Below are 23645 nucleotides of genomic sequence, written 5' to 3' on the forward strand. Positions count from 1 at the left end.
TCCACTCTGCACTTGTCCCTAATCAACTTCCTCTTATCTCTAACCATTTTGCCAATGTTTCTGTCTAAGCACTTCTCCTGTCTCCACTGAGGTCAGAAAAAAGGGAAATAGACTGAAATCAACATCCCATCCACAAGGGTTTATGAAGTATCCTGCATGTGTGGAGCATCATTCTAGGTTTTTCAATCGTATTATATAAGTGACTGAGGTTAGATAAAAGAAAAGCTTACTTTTATATGACAATTACTAAAAGTTAGAATGAGTTATTGAGAGAGGCCGCCGATTCTAAGTATAGAAGAAATGACTAGGTTGGGTGCTACCTGCTAGTTGATAATGGAACATAAGATCTTATATGTTCTTGGGATAATGTGAAATTTTTAAAATTCTATTTCTTGTGACATATGGGCTGAAGACTGTTTCCCACTACTTTCTGTGCCTGTGTAAGCAGACCCTTATCATTCAGCTTGTGTCTCTCTTTATATATGATTATTTTGTATCTGCCACCTCCTCCATATTGGTTTATACGTTGGCTGATGAAAGTGGAAATTCCATTCTTTCACTTAAATCTTATTTGCAATAATGTTTTCACATGATTATTATGTATCATAATCAATTCAGAATCATGTTTTTAAAGTGAAAATCATAAATAATTGTCTTTCTATATGCAGCAGGTCATTATGCAAATGACAAAAATATTTCTTTTACATTAAATAGAGGGAATGAGGAAATAATGTCCTAATTCAGCAGGAACTATTTTTGTTTTGCGTAACTAAGATATTTCCAATTTAGGGAATGCTGGTAGGTCAAGGGTCAAGGAAGAGGTCAGCAAAAGACTAATGTAATGCATTTTCTCTTTTTCTGCAGATTTCTGTGAATAGACCAGAAGCCGACCTTTACAGTATGTTTCGGTGCAGGTGAGGCTGATTTGAGGCAAATGTGCTTTACAGATCTACAATCTTGTACCTCACTCTGGCTGAAGCACCAGTCCCCAAGTGCAGACTTCTTGCCTGTTTCCCATGTAACACTATCCAATTCTGAAGGCTCCTACCCTGACCTTGGCCCTTGCTATTTTCTTCAGTGGTTCTGATGATGGAAGAATCAGAAGTGCCTGGTGTATACTGGAAATAGGGTGGGCGGGGGGTGGCGTGTATATTTTCGGGTAGTATTTTTCCTTTTTATCATCTCTGTTCTAACTACTTTCTCTGGGCACAGCTTTGCTCTAATTATAGCAAAGGCTAAACAAGGTGAACTTCAATCTAGGAATTTTTAGTTCTATAATTTTATGAGAGAGAAGACTTTTTCAAATAATTTCCTTGCTTATTGGTTACTTTTTAACCTGCTTTGTGGGATCCATGCAGTTAATTGATTAATCATCTAATTATTACTTGCATGGTTATGGATGTTACTTACAATCTCAAGGCTTATTTTCCTGCAAGTGGGCATAAAAACACAAATTATAGGTTTGTTCTGAGGATTAAATGAGATCATGGCCAGTGCCTAGAACATATATTTGATGAAAAAATCAATTCAGTTCTATTGACAGCAACACTGAGATATGCTAAATTCAATGGTAATTCTGAGTTTCAGAGTTCTGAGAATGGCTTGAATAAGTCTATACTAACTTACAGTAGCAGCAATTGTTGAATGCTTACTATGTAGAAGGTGTAGTAAGGTGTATGTTAAATGTGTTGTATTAACTTGTTTAATTCTCACTACAGCATCAGGAGGTAGGTTCCACCATCTATATTGTTTAGCTTGGATAGAAATAACTTGCTTAGGGATAGCCTGTTAGGTCTGTCTGTCCTGAGGTCTGTACTCCAAACTATATTATACTACCTTCCTGTGACCATTTTCTAAATACAAGTATCTTATTTTGAAAGTAAGATACATAAAATTGAGCAGCTGTTCTGTGATTACTGTGAGGTAGACTGTGAGTTGGGAAATGTTACATTTGGAGTGGAAAAGATTATAATTATGGATTCAGAATTCCATGATCAGGGATGTCTGGGGACAACTTCTTTTCTAGAACATGGGTTGGGAACATGGACTCTGGACTCATATTTTCTGTGTTTGCATCTCAGCTCTGCCACTTTGTAGCTCTGTGACCTAGGACTAACTCAACTTCCTGAGTCTCAATTTTCTTGTCTATGAAATGATGAAAATGCTGCCCATCTCATAGAGTTATGAGGATTAAATGAGTGAATACATGTAGATTCCTTAGAATAGTGGCTGACACTTGGTAAGTGTCATTAGATATCATTAGCATTTCTGTATCTTTCACTTTATATATCTCTTCTGGCTGTCTTCATGTGTGCATAGTTGCACTCTTGCTAAGAAATGCATACATTTACTTAAGGATGTTGTGAAGCTTGTCCACAGAATTATAATGTGGTTTTGGAGTCTTTAGTATATTATAATAGAGGGAAAAGTTATTACTGTCAATTTTTCCCACCTTCAAAAACAATTATTGCTTAAGAATTACTGGGATTAATTATCTTTTAAATGTTTAATTCTTAATTCATATTTATAAAATTGATATCTGTTCAAAATCAATATTAGTAGAAGCCAAATATATTGAGTGACTTAGTTGTCCTTATCTTTAGTCATAATTTCAGATTGGAAGTGAAAGTGAATTTAAAAGATATAGTTGTGTAGAACCATCTCTTCTATTCTTTTTATACATGCATGTGAGTGAGGTAAGTGGTTAGACATATTCTTAGTCTTTTTGCCCAGCTCAAGGAAGAGTTAATAAAATAACGTTATGTAAAGTGCATTGAACTCCTCAAGAGAGAAGTGTTATATTAATACCTGCCTCACAGTGATGTTCTCAGACTTAATGTTTGTAAATTGCCTTGGTACTCCCAGTAACATCCTGATGAAGCATCATTTTGTTTTATTGCAAGGAGCTCTAAGTTACACAGAATACAAGTTAAGGGGGAAATAATATCCCAGTCTTTATTTTACAATCAGAAGTACATAAAATAGAGAGAAAACATTTTGTTCCAGTTGTGAACGGTAAAATTGATCATTTGTTTTTTTTCTCTCTGTTACTTTTGGGATGGGGTAGAGTTTATAATGTAGTTTAATTGAGCACTCAAGGTTAAAGTATTTAATGGCAGAATTGGTGATCATGATGCAAAGAGATCTTTAAGGAAACTGGTATTCAAATTTTTAAAGTTAAATTCCAATTTTAAGAGTCAGTTTTTTATATGATTACTATTAAGTTTGGCATTTTTGAGACATGTCTTAAATCGATATCTGTAATACTTACAAACATCAGTAGGGAGAATCATATTGTAAACACATATTCTTGCTGTAGGGTACATTTTAAATGTCTAAACACTAATCAATATAGCAAAATTAAGTATTGACTAAAATAGCTTTATAATAAGTAATTATTGGTTTGCTCTTTTAGAAATTAGACATTTTCACTTTGGGAATAAAGAGTAAATTTACTGTCATGAAATTAAAGTGTTTTTGACCTTTTTGTACAACTTTCCTCTGTCTATGAAATGATTAGGTTTAAATATGATTGCACAGCTGTATTATGTTGCAAGCATCAATTTTTAATTATTATAAGGTCAATGTTAGAACAAATGTGATTAGAACAGTACCTCTGTGCAGTTATTTACTTTCTACTCAGAAACCACTCTGTGTTTACTAAAACTAACCCAAACCTCTCTCGGTTGATATGGCTAATTAGATTCTTGCCAAATATTTTATTTTCCTCAGTGTTCATTCTATGTATGTTATTTTGTTGATTTGTTCAGTTTTTTAAAATACAAATTTCTTGATTTATTTCTTCCTTTCATAGGGGGAAATTTATTTTTCTATGTGTCTGTGTGTACACATCTCTCTGTGTGTATAACCACAGATAACAATAGCTTCACAATCCTCCTGCCTTGTATAGCACAAATATTTCTTCCCCACAATATTGTTGAGAACTGATTTGTATGAAGCACATCTAAAGAGAAAAGGAGTTTCCTTGCCAAGCCTGGGTTTTTATGATTCTATATTCACAGAGATTTGCTGCTCTTCCTGATTTTTTCCTGCCACTCTATGTGACTTTGGATTTGGCTCTTCAAATTAAAAGTTTCCTGCTACATAAAAAATGACAAAATAATACATGATCTACACATTATTCATTAAAATTCCCAAGATTTTCAGCATTAATAGTAATTCAGGTTTTAATCACAAAAGTGGTTTTCTAATTCTTAATTAGTTATTCAGATATCATTTACTGTTGATATATTGTCTACATTTTAAAAACAGCAATAATACTGGGCAAAAAAAAATTTGTTGCCTTTAGTAAATGAAGCAGCCTAAGATTTCCTGCACAGAACACACAGGCCGAATAGTCCATCTTCGTGGCCTGGGGAATGAATGGTCAAATGTTGGCTGGGCTCCACTGGGAGTCTTAAGATGCAGCAGTAAAGGGAGGAAATCACTTGGCTATGGCAAATGGAAGAAGGGCTGGTGGAGTGGTGATTCATTAGTAGGAATAAGCAGAATGTGCTACTAAGAAGATAAATCTTACTTTTGATTCATTAATAATTCTTCAGTCGATTTCATAGGGGTATAAAGGAACACTTAAAAGAACTTACTCCTATGTTAGATGATGCAGCTTTCACCCCATACTCCCTTCTCATCTGTTACATTATTTTTGAGTCATGTATTCTGAAAATAGTTGCTTTTGAAAAATAAATATGTAGGGTCCTCTTGTCGAATGCTGTCAAGTTCTATGTAGGGTGTAATGACAGAATTCTCCACATTGTAACAATGAGTGAGAAGATATTTTGGAATTGGATGGTTCTTCCCCAAATTTCTTAAATTATATTACCCAAGAGGAAGCTATTTCTGAGTGGTGTTGTGGAAGCCTAGTTATGGTAGTCAATGCTGAGAGCCTCTTGGAAACATCTTGACATAAATGTCTCCAGAACCTCTGACTGTAGAGGTTCATGTAAAACATAAGCCTGTGACAGGCTTGCATTTCAAAATTTCTAGTTTCAGGAACTGCTTTTAGCTACTGTGCTCTTAGTTACTAAGCTATTTAGACCCAGCATATTTATCATACTTATAGTTATTATATTTAGTTGCTCAACAAATCTAAAAAAGGATAGCTACAAAACTGTTTTTATGTTTCTGCCAATAGCTTAAATATCATTATTCACATTTTCTAAATCATATTGAATGGAGAGATTCTATGATTAAAAAATAACAAATCTAATTGCCAAGTTCCTCTTATTCTCCATCCCCTCTACTGCCTCCACCATCACTACTTATTGACCAAAATATTTATGAATAATGCACTGTAAACATTTCTACAGAAATTCTTCTTCTTATAAACAAGGCACCATAGAAAGATCAGAATGAACAATTTTATAGAATGTAAAAGCCAAAGAAATGTTAATCATGGTTAAAATTATGCCTTATTCCTGTCGGCCACAGAAGTTAGGTAAAAGCTTTGTTTTCTGATGAGGCAATTTCATGGAGCCTTTCTCAGTTACCTTCACTGAGCCCAACCCTTTTTCCGAGATGTCATTAAAACATCTTCACAAGAGGAGACAGCCAGCTATGGCACTTCATTTTTCAGTCTCTAACTGCCTCTGGATTTGCTTTACCTCTCAAGTCTGTACTAGCATCCAGGTTTTGGATAATATGACGATTTGCATGGATTACATATTTAGAGCAGATTATACCATGTTTGGTTTGGTGGTCAGATGAGTCTAGTGTAGGGAATATAAATATGGCTCACTATGTGAACGTGCAAGAGTAGCATACTGTTATATTTCTAAATCGAATAAAATTGATATATTCATTATCCAACTTAGTTTGGCTAGACATTCAGTAGTGGCTGTAATTGGTTTGTTGCTCCCCTCTTTTTGGTATGATACAGGAAGCTTGTGTGGCCTACACACTAGGAAAAAGGCAGGGAAGGACTTTTGGTCCTCAGTTTACTTTTTTTGCATTGTGATGCTCATGGTTATAAGCCTTGATGGTCCAATTTTAGGTGCTCCACTTACTCCAAGCCAAGCTAGGACAGGATAGGAAACTTTGCCAAAGCTTAAAGGGTTCTAGGAAATGGAATTTTTGAATAGCCTGGAATCACCTTCCCTACCTGGTCATGTCACCTCTTCTAGGGTGTGGTGAAGAATTTTCATGAAGCCGCCTGAGGTGCCAATTATTCTATGAAAATATGATCAGCCACATCAGAAAAATGAAAATTAACATGATAGGAGGCTGAAGTCTGGGACACTGCCTTTGGGGAGAGAGGCAGAGCTAGTCCAAGCCCTGGCCCCAAGTAAAGCCACTGCCCCAGAGCCACCTTGGAGGTCCCCCTCCCAACTAAATGCCTCTTTGCACAGCACTGGTCCCTGCTCCCACCTCTCTGGACTACTGCAGCTGGATGGGCAGTGGCGAGTTGAGGAGGCGCAGCATGACCCAATAAGATCTGTCTATTTAAGCGTGTTCTGCTGGGTCTGCAGTGGGTAAATCTAGCCTGTCCTCTGCCTTGTGAAGGGACAATTTCATGCATACTAGGAGAGCACAATAGGAGCAGCCTTCCTCACACAGAATGTCTGCTTGGACAACACAACAGTTAGGTTTGAGATCTGGGACATGGTTGGACAGGAGTGGTATCACAGCCTGGCCCCCATGTACTCTTGGCGGGGCCCAGGCTGCCATCATGGTCTATGACATCACCAATACAGATATATTTGCTGGAGCCAAGAACTGGGTGAAGGAGCTACCGAGCAGGCCAGCGCCAACAGGGTCCTTGCACTCACGGGTAACAAGGCAGACCTGGCCAGCAAGAGACCCCTGGAATTCCAGGAAGCACAAGCCTATGCAGATGATGACAGTTGGCTGTTTATGGAGACATCAGCAAAGGCTGCAATGAATGTGAATGAAATTTTCATGGCAATAGCTGAGAAACTTCCCAAGAACAAGCCCCAGAATGCAGCTGGTGCTCCAGACAGAAACCAAGGTGTGGACCTCCAGGAGAACCACCCAGCCAGACCCAACCAGCGTTGCAGCAATGGAGCCCCCCCTTGCCTGCCCACTGCCCCCACATCTTCCACCTTAATGACCTGGAATCCACTCTAACCAATCTTACTTAATGACTCAGGCCACCTCTTGGGTAGGGGGGTTTCTAGCTAAGAGCAGTTCCTGAATCATGGTAGGAGTCCACCATGATTTCTCCATATAATTTTGGTCATAGGCCATAGTGAGTTATTTCACCTGTACCTTTCTGTACAAACACTAATTTGATTTTAAGTCTTAAGTCACTTTTTAAATATATATGATCTTCTGCTCTTCCCACTTCCTCCTCTTCCTACTGCTTTCCCACTTTTGTTTTGCTGGTAGTAGCCACATTCTCCTGTCTCCCAAACCTTGTATATGGGGACAGTGGGGTCCAAGCAGCTACCTTCTTTCCCTCTTGTGGAATAGTGGACCCAGCAAGAGCATCCACATTCTTACCTTGTTGAAGTGGTCTTGGGTTTGGGCGGTGGGGCAGGCCTTGGGGCTAGGGAAGGAAGAGGCAGCTCTTTCCTCATCTGGCTGTCATCAGGCTACAGCCCTCTCCCTGCCCCCTACTCCCCTCTGGGAAACCACGGCATTATCACAGCATTATTGTGACAGCCACAAACCTGTAGCCTACAACCCCTCCACCCTCGGTCACACTGACCTCTTGCTCTGAGCCCAGTTCTGACCAAATCATGATGAGTATTTGGGTGGTGGCTGGGTAAAGGGGATAGTGGGAGGAGACAGAACCAACTTTTTCTTGTATCTTGTATGTTTTCTTCAAAACGTAACCAATCATTATCTTGTCAATATAGTCAAAATGTTGTTGATCATATTTTCATAGGATAATTGGCTACTCATGTGGCTTCATGAAAGTTCTTCACCATACCCAAAAGGGGGTGATATGACCAGGTAAGGGAAGTGATTCCAGACTATTCAAAAATTTCAATATAGTCAGATAAAAAAATTAATATGATAATGAGATAATAGTTTATACTCACTACATAGCAAAAAATAAAAATTAGGACTATAACAAGTGATGATAAAGAAAGGGAGTAATGAAACACATAAGGTGTCAGTGGGAATATAAGCAGGTGCAACCACAGGCAATGCTCACAACACTTAACCACTGTGTCAGGCATTCATGCTTTAGTTACTTAATTATGGAAAAGTCTCTGTTGGCTAAGAGGCTGGCTAGGTACAATGACCAACTTGTCCTGTTTTAACTTTTCTGGCTTAAAACTGAGATGTCCTGTCCTAGTAACCCTCTCAGTCCCAGGAAAGCTGGGATAGTTTAGGTTACCCTGTGGACATAGCAATTGCAAGGGGATCCTCCAGGGACTTAGGGCAGCAGCTGTTTATCAAGTGTGGAATTATTTCAATATTTTACAAACAGGTCAAGTCATGCTGGTGTGTAGCAGCTGGATACATGCACTTTGGAAGACATTTTGGCATTTGGCGTTCTGTGAACTTCAATATACATATGCTCTGTGACTCCCAAGTTCTTCTCAGTGGCATATAGATTAGAGCAACTCTTGAGCACGTGTGTTAGGAAATGTGTATAAGAATTTCATGGTGGCATTGTATGTAATAACAAAAAAAACTGGAAACAAACATCCTGCAACAAGACATTAGATGACTGTATTGTGCTTTTCATGCAATGGAATACTATGAAGCAGTGGCATTGAAGGGACCAGCATGAACTCATCCCACAAATGATATTGAGCCAATAAGCAAGTTGAAAAATACAGAGAATAAAGTTAGAATCAGGCAAAAGTAAGTAATATTTTAAAGAGATACAAACATATAAAATTATAAAGAATAGCAAGTAGATAATAAATACAAAAATTTGTGGTGGTGATTCCCTGTGGGATAAAGGAAGGGGCTCACAAAAGCCTTCAAAGTTCTTGCAATGTTCCATTTTTAAGCTAACTAGTGATATGTGGTGGTTCTCTTTATTCTTTTCACCTAATGCATGCTTTATAAATTGTTTAATATGTTTACAATATTTAATAAATTTTAAATCTCAAAAGTTAAATTTTTGAGGGGGACTGTCAATGTTTATATCTTTCACATCCTTCAAAAGGAAATGGAAAACTAATCATTTAACGATATTTATTGATTCATTACTGTGCACGAGGTACAGAAAGATTGAAAAAAAACAAAAAACAAAATTCCTCCCTTGAAAGGCATAAATTCTAGTGAGGGAGAATAACAATAAGTCTCTATATAAATAAATATGTAAGTAAATGGGTACAATATATCTGTGATAAAATTCAGTTTGAGATTATCATTAGAAAATAATAAAAACCAGCCCTAGTACGGTAGCTTATGCCTGTAATCACAGCACTTTGGGAGACTGAAGTGGGCAGAAAACTTGAGGTCAGGAGTTTGAGACCAGCCTGGCCAACATGGCAAAATCCCGTCTCTACCAAAAATACAAAAATTAGCTGGGCATGGTGGCACACACCTGTAGTCGCAGCTACTCGGGAGGCTGAGGCAGGAGAATCACTTGAACCTGGGAGGTGGATGTTGCAGTCACCTGTGATCATGCCACTGCAACTCCAGCCTGGTAACAGAGCAAGAGTCTGTCTCAACAAACAAACAAACAAACCAAAAAAAACCCCCAAAATAATAAAAACCACAGGGAATATAAGGTGATGATGGGATGTTAGAAGTGGCTATTTTAGACAGAGGTCAGGAAAAGCCTCCAGGAGCATGAACAGAGGATTAAATGAAGAGTGGAACCAGCCATGTAAATATTTGGGAAAAGAGCATTCTGGCGAGTGAAGAGCCTGCCAGCTCATCTCCCAAAGCTCACTCCAAAACCATCTCCTTCATTTAGTCTCAGGGAAGCCATCCTCTTTCTCCCAGTTAGGGCAACTTCCCATCCATAAACTCCACACCTCTCTCCAGACTTTATTGCTTTTGTAAGCAGAGGCTTTTCCAAATCAAGGCCTGTTAACTTTGGCAAGACAGCCTCCAGGCCTCCAAGATTTTCAGGTTAGTTTGCTCTCTTATTGCAGGAAGAGGGCAACATTGTTCATTCTTTGTGTCTTTAAAGAAGCAAGAGCCTGGGCGTGGTGGCTCACACCTGTAATCCCAGCACTTTGGGAGGCCAACGCAGGCAGATCACGAGGTCAGGAGATCAAGACCATCATGGCTAACATGGTGAAACCCCATCTCTACTAAAAATACAAAAAAATTAGCCGGGCGTGGTGGCGGGTGCCTGTAATACCAGCTACTCGGGAGGCTGAGGTAGGAGAATACTGTGAACCTGGGAGGTGGAGCTTGCAGTGAGCCGAGATCATGCCACTGCACTCCAGCCTGGGTGAAAGAGTGAGACTCTGTCTCAAAAATAAATAAATAAATAAATAAATAAATAAATAAATAAATAAATAAAAAAGCAATAATGCGTGAATCATCTCAATAGATTGCCTTGTCACATTATGCAGGATAACAGATTTTGAAGTCTGTTTGATGACTATAGTGCCTACTAAGGCTGCAGAACCAATCTTCATAAAGGTCTAGAGAAGATTTTCTATGGTCAGTTTATGTAGTTATTTTTAGGTTAGAATGTTTTGTGTGATCAATTTATGCAACTAATATCTTCATATCTTCTGTTCAGACTTTTTTTTTTTTAACTCTAGACTTGCATATCTAACTGCCCATTTTTAAAAATCTCAGCTTGGATATATTATAGATATTTCAAATTTAACATGTCCGAAAAACAAATCTTCAATTTTTTCTTTAAATATTTCTCTTATCTCAGAATCATCCTTTAATTTGCTTAGGCCTTAAATCTCTTAATCATTCTTGACCCTTGTTTTCTCTCACAGGCTATATCTAATGTAGGTGAAATTCCCGTTGGTTCCAGAATCTGACCACTTCTTACTCACTTCACTGCTATCACCCAGTCTGTGTCCACCCACATTCGTTGCCTGGATTATGGCAATGGACTTCCAACTTGTCTCTCTACAGTCCACCTAAGTTCCTTATGGTTCAGGCTCTCATAATGTGTCCCATAGATCCCTGGGGGTCCCCAAGACCCTTTCTTGGGGTACATGAGGTCAAACCTAATTTCTTAATTATATGAGGATCTACTGCTATTTTTTACTCTTACTGACATTTGTGTTGTTTGTGCAAAGGCAATGGTGAGTAAATTGCTAGTGCATTATCAGAAATCAAGCCAGTGGCACCCAAGTCTACTAGCAGTCAAAATGTACTTCATTAACAATCCACCAAAAAAGTGCAATTTCACTTAAGGATGTCCTTGATAAAGTAGCAAAAACTAAGATTTGTTCTCTCTTGAGAATACAACTTTTTAATATTCTATATGATGATGTGGGAAATATGCAGAAAGCTTTTCTGTTGCATACTGACATATGGTGGCTGTCTGGAAGGAACACATTGTGCAGTTGCTTTAGACAAAAACTAAACTGTCTACTTTTTTTCATGAAACATCTATTTACTTGAATGAAAAACTGACAGAAAACAATAGTTATTCAGATTTGGACATTTGGCAGATATTTTCTTAAAAATGAATAAAATAAGCCTAACAGTTCATGGAAAGCAATTTACAGTATCTGTTGCTGATGATAAAGTTTTTAAGTGAAAATTCAAATTTTGGAAAACTTGTATGTGCTTGAGAAATTTTCAATACCTAAGAACTTTTTAATTGATATTAGAAGTGCTATTAATGAATATGATTTTTGATATTATTTAATGAAATGTTTGCAAGTTTGGAGAATCTGCATAACTCAATGAATCAAGAATTTTTTCAAATGACCAATGCATGATGTTAAGAGATCATGTATGGATAAAATATCCATCCAAAGTGCAGAATAGCTGGATAGTCCCAGCTACTTGGGAGGCTTGAGCCCAGGAGTTTGAGACCAGCCTGGGCAACACAGTGAGAACCCATCTCAAAACAAACAAACAAACAAACAAAGAAACAAACAAACAGTATAGAATAGACCAATGGATCTTTTTGAAACAGAGTAGGTGAGGTTTATTAACATGGTTTGAAAATAACCTTTAAGAAACTAGTACTTGTTAAGTTTTGGTATAATATCAAAGAAGAATATACAAAATTATCTGAAAAGTTTGTTGAAACACTCATTCCTTTTTCGATTACATTGTTGTGTAAGGTTGGATTTTCTTAATGTACTTTAACCAAAATATCATATAGCCATAAATTTAATGCAGAAGATTTGAAACTCCAACTGTCTTCTATGAGGCCAGACATTAATGAAATTTGCAAAGGTGTAAAGCAGTGCTACTCTTCTATCAAGTTTTTTTTTTGGCTTGAAAATATGCTTATTTTAAAAATATGTTATTTATCTTATTTTGTAATGGGTCATTATTACTTTAAAATGAATTAACAGATATTTAAAAGCATTCTTACTAAATAGACTGAGATACAGTAAATATTTATACATATAACCCAGTTAAAGAAAAGCTCTTTGGAGTCCTCAGTAAGTTTTCGGTGTAAAGTGCCTGTGAAATTAAAAAGTTGAGCTGCTGCTTTTGTCTCTTTCCTGAGTGACAGGCAGAGTCAACCATGCCACTCCTACCCCAACACAACCCAATGGTTCCTCCTTCACTCATGGTAAAAGCCGGAGCTCTCACAGTGGCCCATGAGGTCTTCTCTCATTGAGCTTGTCTTCTCTAACGTTCCCCTTTGTTCATGTTGCTCTAGATACCCTGACTTTGCTATGTTCAAGAACATGCCAAGCTTATCTGGCCTAAGAGTTTTTCTGCTTATTCCTTTTGCCCTGAGCCCTCTTCCCCCAGATTTTTGTTTATCTTTTTATTTCATTTCTTGGCTATGCAAATATTACCTCAAGGGAGTCACCCCTCTTGCTTTTCCCTGTTACTTTACCCCACTTGCTTAAATTTTTGTGATGGCACTTCTCATTACCTGATAATGTAATTTGCATTTATATTTTTACTTGCTTACTACCTGTCCCTTCTAGTAGAACTGCCACTGTATTAGGTAACAGGTTTTGTTATGTTCATCGATTCAACTATAGGATCTAGAATGCACCAGACACATAGTATATGTTTGTTGTATAAGTGATTTAATGGTCTGTCTTAACATCTTAGAGGTAACTGTGGCAGCTTCATTCATCCTCACTTTGCAGCCCAAAGTTGGAGAACTTTTCTGAGGACATTCTATATGTCCATTTTGAAACAAGTCAGAGAAAGAGTTCTTTGTGCTAGGCTGACCAGATAGTTCCAGGCCAGGATTTTCACTTTACAAAAGAGGCCTTGAAATACCATAGTCCTGGACTACTTATGGTCTACTTTGATGGCAAGTTCCAACTAATAACACACCATTTAATACTACATTGTGGAGTTTACTTGGCCGATGTAACAAGTCGTAGAGCGTATATCAGTTCCTACAGTCTGTTGCTTTTCCTGAGCTCTCTTACTGGATGGATACCTTCCTTATGTTGTAAAATCCTTTCCCTAGTCATAATTTTTTGAGGGGCTAGATACTATGAGTTTTTGCAATCACCAGAGAACATTGCAAAAATTCAACATCACTAAGATTTTGTCTGTATATAGGTCAGACCTTGCCTCTGCATGCAGGAAGCTTCTTGTACCATAAAGCAAAGAGCTTGTAACAATGATTCATTTTTCTCTCCTTATAATACTAGGGCCATCAGCTCTTCCCACTCTTTCCCTTATTCCAAAAATTTGTGTAAGAAAGATTATGAGACAATTTGTAAGTATAGCATACATTTGTTTGAGATATATCAGAAGGAGATAAGTTTTCATAAAAGAAAACCTCAGAAATAATATGGCTTTTTAAAAACCAATTATATTTGCAAAGATTTAGGCGTATAAGCAAAAAACCAATTGCACACTTTAAAAGAAGTATTTATTATGGAACTCTCTATGTGTTATTTTTTGATTTCATAGTAATTATACCATCTACCATCAAGATAACATTATTAAGATCTTAGAGTGAGCTATTTTAAAGGTTCATTTAAATATATTATTTCTTCAAATCCTCAAATCACTCCATTATAAATACTCGCCACCATTTTGTAAATAAAGAAACTGAGGCTGGACTCGGTGCAGTGGCTCATGCCTGTAATCCCAGCACTTTGGGAGGCCAAGGCGGGTGAATCACCTGAGGTCAGGAGTTCAAGACCAGCCTGGCCAACATAGTGAAACCCCATCTCTACTAAAAATATAAAAATTAGGTGGGTGTGGTGGCATGCGCTTAAAATCCTAGCTACTCGGGAGGCTGAGGCAGGAGATTCGCTTGAGCCCGGGAGGCGGTGGTTGCAGTAAGCCAAGATGGCGCCATTATACTCCAGCCTGGGTGACAGAGCAGGACTCCGTCTCAAAAAAAAAAAAAAAAAAAAAGAAGCTGAGGCTGAGAGTTTAAGTAATCTGTACAAGATTCTGCAGCTAATAAAATAAGTGGGAGCATCAGAATTCAATCTCAGTTCTTCTGATTTCTAGTCCAGTTCTCTTTCTATTTTTTCTCTTTCTATTTTACCGTTATACTATTTTGAGGTAACATTGAGTAAGTAAGGGTTCTTTATCATCTTGGTTAGTTAAGTGCATTGATTTAACATTCATGTAATAATTGAATAATCACCTTTAGCAAATACCAGAGGATATAAATGCAGCCTGAAAATTATAAAGTACCATTGAAAGAAAACAATTTCTTCTGAAAATCCAATTTCAACAGGAGGCCAAAAGGAAATTTATATTATCAAATAAATAAGGGACTGAAAGAAAGCAGAATTTGTGTGAGCTTGTACTATGAGATACTATCATAAAAAAACTGATAGCATCTCTTCATGTGTTTTTTGGCTGCATAAATGTCTTCTTTTGAGAAGTGTCTGTTCATGTCCTCTGCCCACTTTTTGATGGGGTTGTTTGTTTTTTTCTTGTAAATTTGTTTGAGTTCATTGTAGATTCTGGATATTAGCCCTTTGTCAGATGAGTAGGTTGCAAAAATTTTCTCCCATTGTGTAGGTTGCCTGTTCACTCTGATGATAGTTTCTTTTGCTGTGCAGAAGCTCTTTAGTTTAATGAGATCCCATTTGTCGATTTTGGCTTTTGTTGCCATTGCTTTTGGTGTTTTAGACATGAAGTCCTTGCCCACGCCTATGTCCTGAATGGTATTGCCTAGGTTTTCTTGTAGGATTTTAATGGTTTTAGGTCTAACATATAAGTCTTTAATCCATCTTGAATTAATTTTTGTATAAGGTGTAAGGAAGGGATCCAGTTGCAGCTTTCTACATATGGCTAGCCAGTTTTCCCAGCACCATTTATTAAATAGGGAATCCTTTCCCCATTTCTTGTTTTTGTCAGGTTTGTCAAAGATCAGATAGTTGTAGCTATGCGGAATCATTTCTGAGGGCTCTGTTCTGTTCCATTGATCTATGTCTCTGTTGTGGTACCAGTACCATGCTGTTTTGGTTACTGTAGCCTTGTAGTATAGTTTAAAGTCAGGTAGCGTGATGCCTCCAGCTTTGTTCTTTTGGCTTAGGATTGACTTGGCAATGCGGAAGAAATGCTCCTCATCACTGGCCATCAGAGAAATGCAAATCAAAACCACAGTGAGATACCATCTCACACCAGTTAGAATGGCCATCATTAAAAAATCAGGAAACAACAGGTGCTGGAGAGGATGTGGAGAAATAGGAACACTTTTACACTGTTGGTGGGACTGTAAACTAGTTCAACCATTGTGGAAGTCAGTGTGGCGATTCCTCAGGGATCTCGAACTAGAAATACCATTTGACCCAGCCATCCCATTACTGGGTATATACCCAAAGGACTATAAATCATGCTGCTATAAAGACACATGCACACGTATGTTTATTGCGGCACTATTCACAATAGCAAAGAGTTGGAACCAACCCAAATGTCCAACAACGATAGACTGGATTAAGAAAATGTGGCACATATACACCATGGAATACTATGCAGCCATAAAAAATGATGAGTTCGTGTCCTTTGTAGGGACATGGATGAAACTGGAAAACATCATTCTCAGTAAACTATCGCAAGGACAAAAAACCAAACACCGCATGTTCTCACTCATAGGTGGGAATTGAACAATGAGAACTCATGGACACAGGAAGGGGAACTTCACGCTCCGGGGACTGTTGTGGGGTGGGGGGAGGGGGGAGGGACAGCATTAGGAGATACACCTAATGCTAAAGGACGAATTAATGGGTGCAGGAAATCAACATGGCACATGGATACATATGTAACAAACCTGCACATTGTGCACATGTACCCTAAAACCCTAAAGTATAATAAAAAAAAAAAAAAAAAAAAAAAAAAAAAACTGATAGCATCTTTCAGAATTGGTTAAAAGCCACAAACATAAGATGGAGAGGGAATTGGAAGTCTCTTCAAATATCTACTGTGTCTAGTCATGAGGCTATTTCCTGGACACTAGGAATGACAATTATTTTATCCAAGCGAAGTAAACACTCTTCCCTGTTGCCAAACATCAGTAAGAAACATAGCTGGCAAAGAGTGAGGTGAAGAGAAAAAAGCAAGAGAGAATATATTTATACTGATTTTTTAAGTGCTGAGTGTAATAGTTATTAATTTTAGTAAAAATACATTAATTAGACATGCATTCAACATTGAAAACAGCAAGCTTCTCTGTGATTTCTCAAAGTAATTTTTAATTGAAAATATGGGAACCCAAGAAAGTGATTTGATTAAAATTCTTTACTTTCAACATTGGTAATTACAACAATAATTTCTTGTTGCAGCACTTTTGATATTAGTTAACTATTTAATTTTATGATGCATGTCACTGATATACCTAACTGCTAGAAGATGATATGGTAATACACTTGTCATTAGTGCTTACTGATGTGTGAATTAAACATTGGCATAAAAGATGCTTCTCACAGTCATGTAAATGTTAATTAAATTGGTAAGTATAAAAACACTTCTTTTGAGCAACTTTTAATTTAAGCAGTTAGAATAAATATGTTACACATCAGGATGTTCTGATTCATATATTTTGGGATTGAGGAAAAATGACTTTGGCAGGTTCCCTCTTAGAGTCATCAAATAGCTGTCTGTTCTTCTAATTAAGTATTTTGACATAAACTTTGAATGTAATAAGGTAATATTAAAAGATTGTTTACAGAAAGATAACTAATAAGTCAACATGATGAGGCAGCTGCAAAAAATGCTGGTATAATTTTTAACTGATTTAAAAATACATCACAGAGAGGTGAGAGTGCTGCTGTACTTCATATTGGTAGGGGCAAATGTGGCATATTGTCTTCATCAGCGAGGGATGCGGCCTTGTGAGAGGGGAGAATAACCAGCATTGGGAGAAGCTTTACAACCATGATAGTGCAACCAGATCTGAAAGTCATGGGGATGTTTCTTATAGAGAGACAAAGACATAGATAGATTATTTTTTTTTTTTTTGAGAAAAGTATTTATTTGCCAGTGTCCTTGGTGTGTCTTGAAATTAGGACACAATGGTTATAGCTACAGACCAATTACCAGAAAGAATAGGCAGTGAAATTCATACACTGTTCTCCTGCTTGTTTGTACTGTCTCCCAAAAGATTAGCATTAGTTCTTGATTATAGAATTTTCCAAATGAAAATGTTTGCATTTTGACCTTTCAGAATGAAATTTAAAAACCGTGTTTAAAAGACTTTAGATAAATTTAAGGAATAGTTATTAAGCAAAATTAGAGGAAACATGAAGAAGCTGGGACTTTCTGTGTTAAAAAAAAAGTTTCTCATCTTTAGCCTCTCCCAACAAAAGATTTTCAAAATCAGTGATGACACCAGAACAATGAAAAATGATCAGATCCAGCATGGTATTAATAAGGCATAATCTCAGATTAAAATCTCAAGGGTTTGCCTGTAAGACGTTTGTTGTGACCTAAGAAAAGTTTAAGGGTGTGCTTAGGGCTTCTAAAAATATTAATGCATGCCCTTTCTGATAGAAAATATGTCCCCTAAAGATCTTAAGAGTGTGACTCTTAGATATTTTAAACTAGAAAAAGGCTTCTAAGTACCCTAAAGTCCATGGACTTTGATGCTTGGGCCGAGTATTTTTAGAAAGAAATTGGGGTGTGAATTTTGTTGAGTGGAGTGGATTATAATTTGACACACAGGAGTACCACACAGCTTCTAAAGGAGTTATACAAATTTTGACTTAAGGGGATGAGATGATACAAAATGGAAAGGAAATTCTTTGTATTCCTAACTTGCAGGAGACAAGTTAAAAAAAAACCCTGCTTATTTGCAAAGATGACTATTCTCATGAAGAAAGAAGGATGACTCAGAGGGCAGAATCAAGATCCCAGGAGGAGCAGTCAAAAGCTACAGAGAATCACTCCCAGGAAATAAGACTGTGCCATAATTAGGGAACCAGTGACACATGCCTAAATAGATTTCAGAATGTCTGTGGACCTGCTATGTACCTACCATTTTGTCTCTTTGTGAAAGAGAGAATCTATTTCAGTCATCCTATACCTTTTCACTATTGTGTGATATGCGTATGTGGCAGATAATTTGTCTCTTAAGTTAACAAGTCTTCAGATTTATAGAAACTGTACTTGCAAGATTTGAACCTAAAGAAACATGGCACGTCTGCACTTGGACCCAATTTAAATAACAATATCTTGAACCTCAAACCTGAGCCTGATGCCATAGTGGGATGAGAATATTGAAAGTCTTGAAAGAGTGAGTGGAACAGGCACAAATTTTGGTGGCCAAAAGGCAAACTGATAGTAAAAGAATGTCCCTATGAATTCTGTTCCTTTTTATATAGACATGCTTCTACTTATGTCAAGAAGAGGATTTTTAATTTCCCTCTTCTTGAATCTGGGCTGACCTCAGTGACTTGCTTGACCAATAAAATATGGTGAAAATTATGTTATGGAATGTTTGAGGATAGGTGATAAGAAGCTACACAGATCCTGTCTTGTTTGTTGCAATGCTTATTTATGAGACATTTCCATTCAGAAACTTGCTGTTGCTGTGAGAAGCTCCAGCCACAAAGAGAGGCCACTTGTAGGTATTCCAGTTGAATGTTGCAACTGGGCTACCCACCAGGAGCCAGCATTAATTGCCATCTTGGATGAGTGGCTCAGTTAAGCCTCAGCCATTGTCTTCCATTGTATGAGACACTTCAAATAAGAACTACTAAGCACAGCCCAGTCAATCCATAGAGCCATGAGAAACTATACGTTGCTTTAAGCTACTAGAATTTGCGACGTTTTGTAATGAATAGATAACCAAAACAATAACCATTTATTCCCACTTTGCACACTTCTTTCTCTCCACATGGAATACCTTGCTTTGATACTTTTCTAGCATTCCACTAGCAAATTTTTCATCTGGCCTCTATTTCAAAATTCAAAATAGAATTGACCCTCTCTTGAGTAACTTTCCTTGTTTTTGACTCTTCCCTCAATACGTGGGATTTAATTTGTCTCATGTTAATTTTTACTTAGTGACACTGTGTTTCAAAAGTTTTTGATTCATTCTCTAGGGTATATGCTCTGCTTTTTTTCATACAGTTGTAACATTTTTAACACAGATTACATTTCTTATATTCCCTCCATCCCCAACCACAGCTCCAAGTTTATATTCATCACTTCAAAGTTTTAACCAACTAAACCTCTTCTAGAGTGCTTCTTGGACTTGGAGGATAAGTTTTACACTCTTTGATGGTCTAGCCACCATACTGAACTTGTTTAAATCAACTACTGATCACCACATGAAACTTTCTGTTCTATACTACATTAATGGTTTGAAAGTCTGGGGGCTGTTTAGTTATCTTGAGTTGCTATTGACCTGTTTTCTTATTTTTCCCTGAGGCTGCCTTGACTTGGCCTATTACACCTCAGCCCTGTGGCCCTGGTAGTTTTTTCCAGTGTGCCCAAATTATTTCTGGCTTTAAGCCTTTGCCTTTGGGTTCCTTCAACCCCAAATTCTTTGCCCAGGCTCTCTCATATCCTCCTGCTTTCAACTCAAATGTCACATCCTTCAAGCCCTTTTCTGGCCATCTACTCCACAGTAGCTCCAAATTCCATGCCTGTCACTCTCCGATTATTTGACTTTATTTTTTTCATAACATTCATATAGTTACATGGAATGATCTACGTAATTTTTTTTTTTTTTTTAATTGACCGTAGACCTGTTTGGGGTACATAGCATGAGTGAGAATTTTTGGTGTTTGGCCACTGGTATTTTGTGTTTGTTTACTCCCTGTTTTCCCTTACTCTTGTTTGTCCTCTTACTAGTATGTGAAGTTCAAGAAAAAAAAAACAAAAAAACTTTTGTTGTTGTTTATTTCAGTTATTGTCACATTCTCAAAGGAATGGCAGACTGCCATACTAGTAGGCATGTTGTAGGTATTCCGCAAATATTCATTAGATGAATGATCGAACTCCCATATTCCTCTTGCCACAAGTATAGGGTGGGCCTTGGGAAACCAGCTGAAGGTAGGAGCAGTTGATTCTGCACTCTGGGAACTACAATGACAGCTTCTCAATGGTTTGGGCTGGGGCACCAGTAACAGTGGGTTTTAATAAGTTTGAAAGAACCTCAACCCATTCTGTTAAGGTTAAATAAGAAATATTAGAATCTTAAATTTCTTATTAATATTTTTATTCTGAAAAATCTGTCTTTATGCTTCAACAAGCCAGAACTGGGATGACTGTGCCAAAACAACAATTTTTATTTTAAATTATTTTTATGACTCTACCAATTGGTAAAAGTTTTCAATTTTAAAGATCAGTGTTTTTATTAAACTATGGGCAGAATATTTGCCTTCTTCTCACTTAAATATACACAGTCACTTAAATAATGGAATCAGTTGTTCATCTCATCTAGAGTCATATAGGTAATTTTCTCTCTCACTGTGTAAGATGACAGATTCCAGAGCTAATATATGGTTTTCAAGATTCTACAAAGAGAGTTGCCTGGAATAAACGTGTACATTTTTTTTCTTTGAAAACCTGCAAGTTTAAGGTGTTTAGCGTTCATCCATATCCTGTTTTTTCCTTCCAGGCAAATGGGGGGATTATGTTTCTTCCCCAACTTCCAGCTGGAGAGGAGCCTTAAAACTAGTTCTGGCCAATGGGCTCTGAGCACAAGAGACATGTGCTCAAGTGTGTAATTTCATCATTTAATCACTAGCATGAGACCCTGCCTTCTCTTTCCTCCTGTGATGTGGAAATTATTACTACCCAGCTCTCTATGATGTCTCAGGAGGCTGCAGATTCCAGATGTGCAGCCATAGGAGAGCAGAGTCTTCACAAACCACGTTCCCTAAGTGACTCCCTGGTGGCCTATGTGGAGTCTGTAGCATGGGTCCCTCAGGCACTTCATCCCTAAGTGACTGTGGACCTCTTTGGGGTACATAGTATGAGTGAGAAATTATGGCATTGGCCATTGAGATTTGGTGGTTGGTTGTTACTGCACCCTTGTCCATTCTAAATGTATAACATAGTTCAGGAATGAGATCTGCGGTTGATTTTTATTAGCTTTTTTCTAGTAGAAAAGATTTATAAATATTTGATTATCACTTTAAATTGCCTTTCAAATTGCTTTTTTAAAGAAGAAATTTCTACAATGTGTGTCTGAATTTAATGAAGGAGAATAGTTTGTGTGTTCCTGATTTTTCTTGATAGCATTGAAGAATATGTGGACACAGAGGAAAAAGCTCTAGGACTTCTGTGGTTTTAATTCACAAAATAATCTTTTTTTTTTCTTAAATTAGCTTCAGCTACTAGCACTTAAGATATTTCTCAGCTTTCATTTTTGTCATAGAAATTAGCATTTTTATTACCACAAATTATTCTTGTTTGCTAATTCCAAATATGTACAAAAGCAAGAACAGCCTCCTGAACTGTTAGACTTTGGAAGAGAATAGTAAATCAACTGGTGGATAGGACCATATATCATATTAAACACGGGGAATTCACCACAAAATCATTACACTAAAAAGCGACAATTTTGATTGATTAAAATGGTATGGGCTGGATAGTGTTAAATCACTGTGAGTAATATGACATTATAATTTTACATATCATATTTCTGCCAAGACAATGAAGGTAAAAGGCATTGTCATCAGATGATAACAGACAATAAGAAGAATCCTGATGTTAGATTTATTACCGGGTTTAGATTTAGAAAGAAGTAATTCTTGTCCTGTTCCACTTATCAAATGACTGTAAATTCAGTGATGATGTAAAATTCTAAGGCAGAGCCACTTATAGATTTGACAAAGTGCCAGTTATAAAGTATTTATTGTTCTCAGTGGTTCTGCCTTACAGACTTAAATATTTATCAGAAACATAAGCCCCTCTGATAAATGTTTTGGATCTTTACGGCTAATTTTTTTTTTTTTTTACATTTAGATTTTTCATCAGAAACCAAATATGTATTTTTATTGTGTTAATAACACTGAATTCATAATTTGAAAGAATAATATATGAGTGTTAAAATTTGACTCCTTGTAACTTCTGACTTTAAGTGTGAAACTTTTGGAATAGTTCCTTATCCATGGGTGCATGCAGTCTTTGCTTGGTAGCATAGCCAATCGGACCAGGGATCAGCATGTGAGGTAAAGAAAGGCAGCTACGTGCTGGCCACTAATCCTGGGGTGGCAGGTTACGGCGTGAGAACCCTGGGACATAGCAGTGTTTTTTATATAGGAGACAGGAGACTGGAGCTGGCTACATCTTTTTGTTAAGGCATTCAAATGTGAGACATATAAACGGTGTAGCAACTCCAAAGCACAGAAAATCACAGAAAGAAAGCAATTAGTGGACTCTATAACGTTGCCAAAGCCACCAAATGCAAAAGCTAAAAGTTGCAGGTAGAAAGTCAGAGTCACTAAGAAACAGCAAGTGAAGTAGATATTATAAAAACTGAAATAGAAAGTAGCTGAACCCTTAGAAAACTGAAACATCACACTAAAAGTGGGCTAGGTTGCAATCATAAAGCTGGTGAGGTTATTTTTTGTTATTCCTCAATTCCCTGGGTATCCTTACCACAAACTAGCTTTAACTACTTTAAACTGGGCTTCTTACTCTTCCTCCAACTTCAAGAAGTCTAACACATCTAAGAAAATATAATGAATTCATAAGATCACAGAATTTCAACTCTACAAGGGCTCTTAGAGACATCTTGCCAAAACATTTCCTACTTATTTTTATTATGGGGAATTTCAGTGCCAGGGAGGAAAAACAACGGAGTCAAGCCCTTACTTTGCCCTGCTAGCTAAGCATGTACTGTGATCATAAGCTTCTGAAGGTTACAAACATGTTTTCAGTATCTGTTTCTTCTACCCCAGTATAAAGTAGGAGCTCAATAAATGCTTTTTGAATAGTGAGTCATAGTAAAATCTTATAGCATTAGACAGTTTAGATTTGTTTGCAGGGCTGGTTAGTTCTAAATAGCTAAAAGCAGATATATGGTAAAAAAAATGAAGTGACCCTTTTTTTTTTTTTTTAGACTGGGTCACACTCTGTGGCTCAGGCTGGAGTGCAGGGGCATGACCACAGCCTTGACCTCCGAGGCTCAAGTGATCCTCCCACCTCAGCCTCCTGAACAGCTGGGACTACAGGTGTGTGCC

General features: G+C 37.3%; 1 pseudogene; it reads left to right on the forward strand.

The window, feature by feature from the left end:
• Positions 1 to 792: 792 nt before the first annotated feature.
• Positions 793 to 7348, forward strand: LOC129492662 (ras-related protein Rab-5C-like; annotated as a pseudogene).
• Positions 7349 to 23645: the final 16297 nt, after the last annotated feature.

The sequence above is a fragment of the Symphalangus syndactylus genome, chromosome 11 (assembly GCF_028878055.3).
Source record: "Symphalangus syndactylus isolate Jambi chromosome 11, NHGRI_mSymSyn1-v2.1_pri, whole genome shotgun sequence".
NCBI lineage: Eukaryota > Metazoa > Chordata > Mammalia > Primates > Hylobatidae > Symphalangus > Symphalangus syndactylus.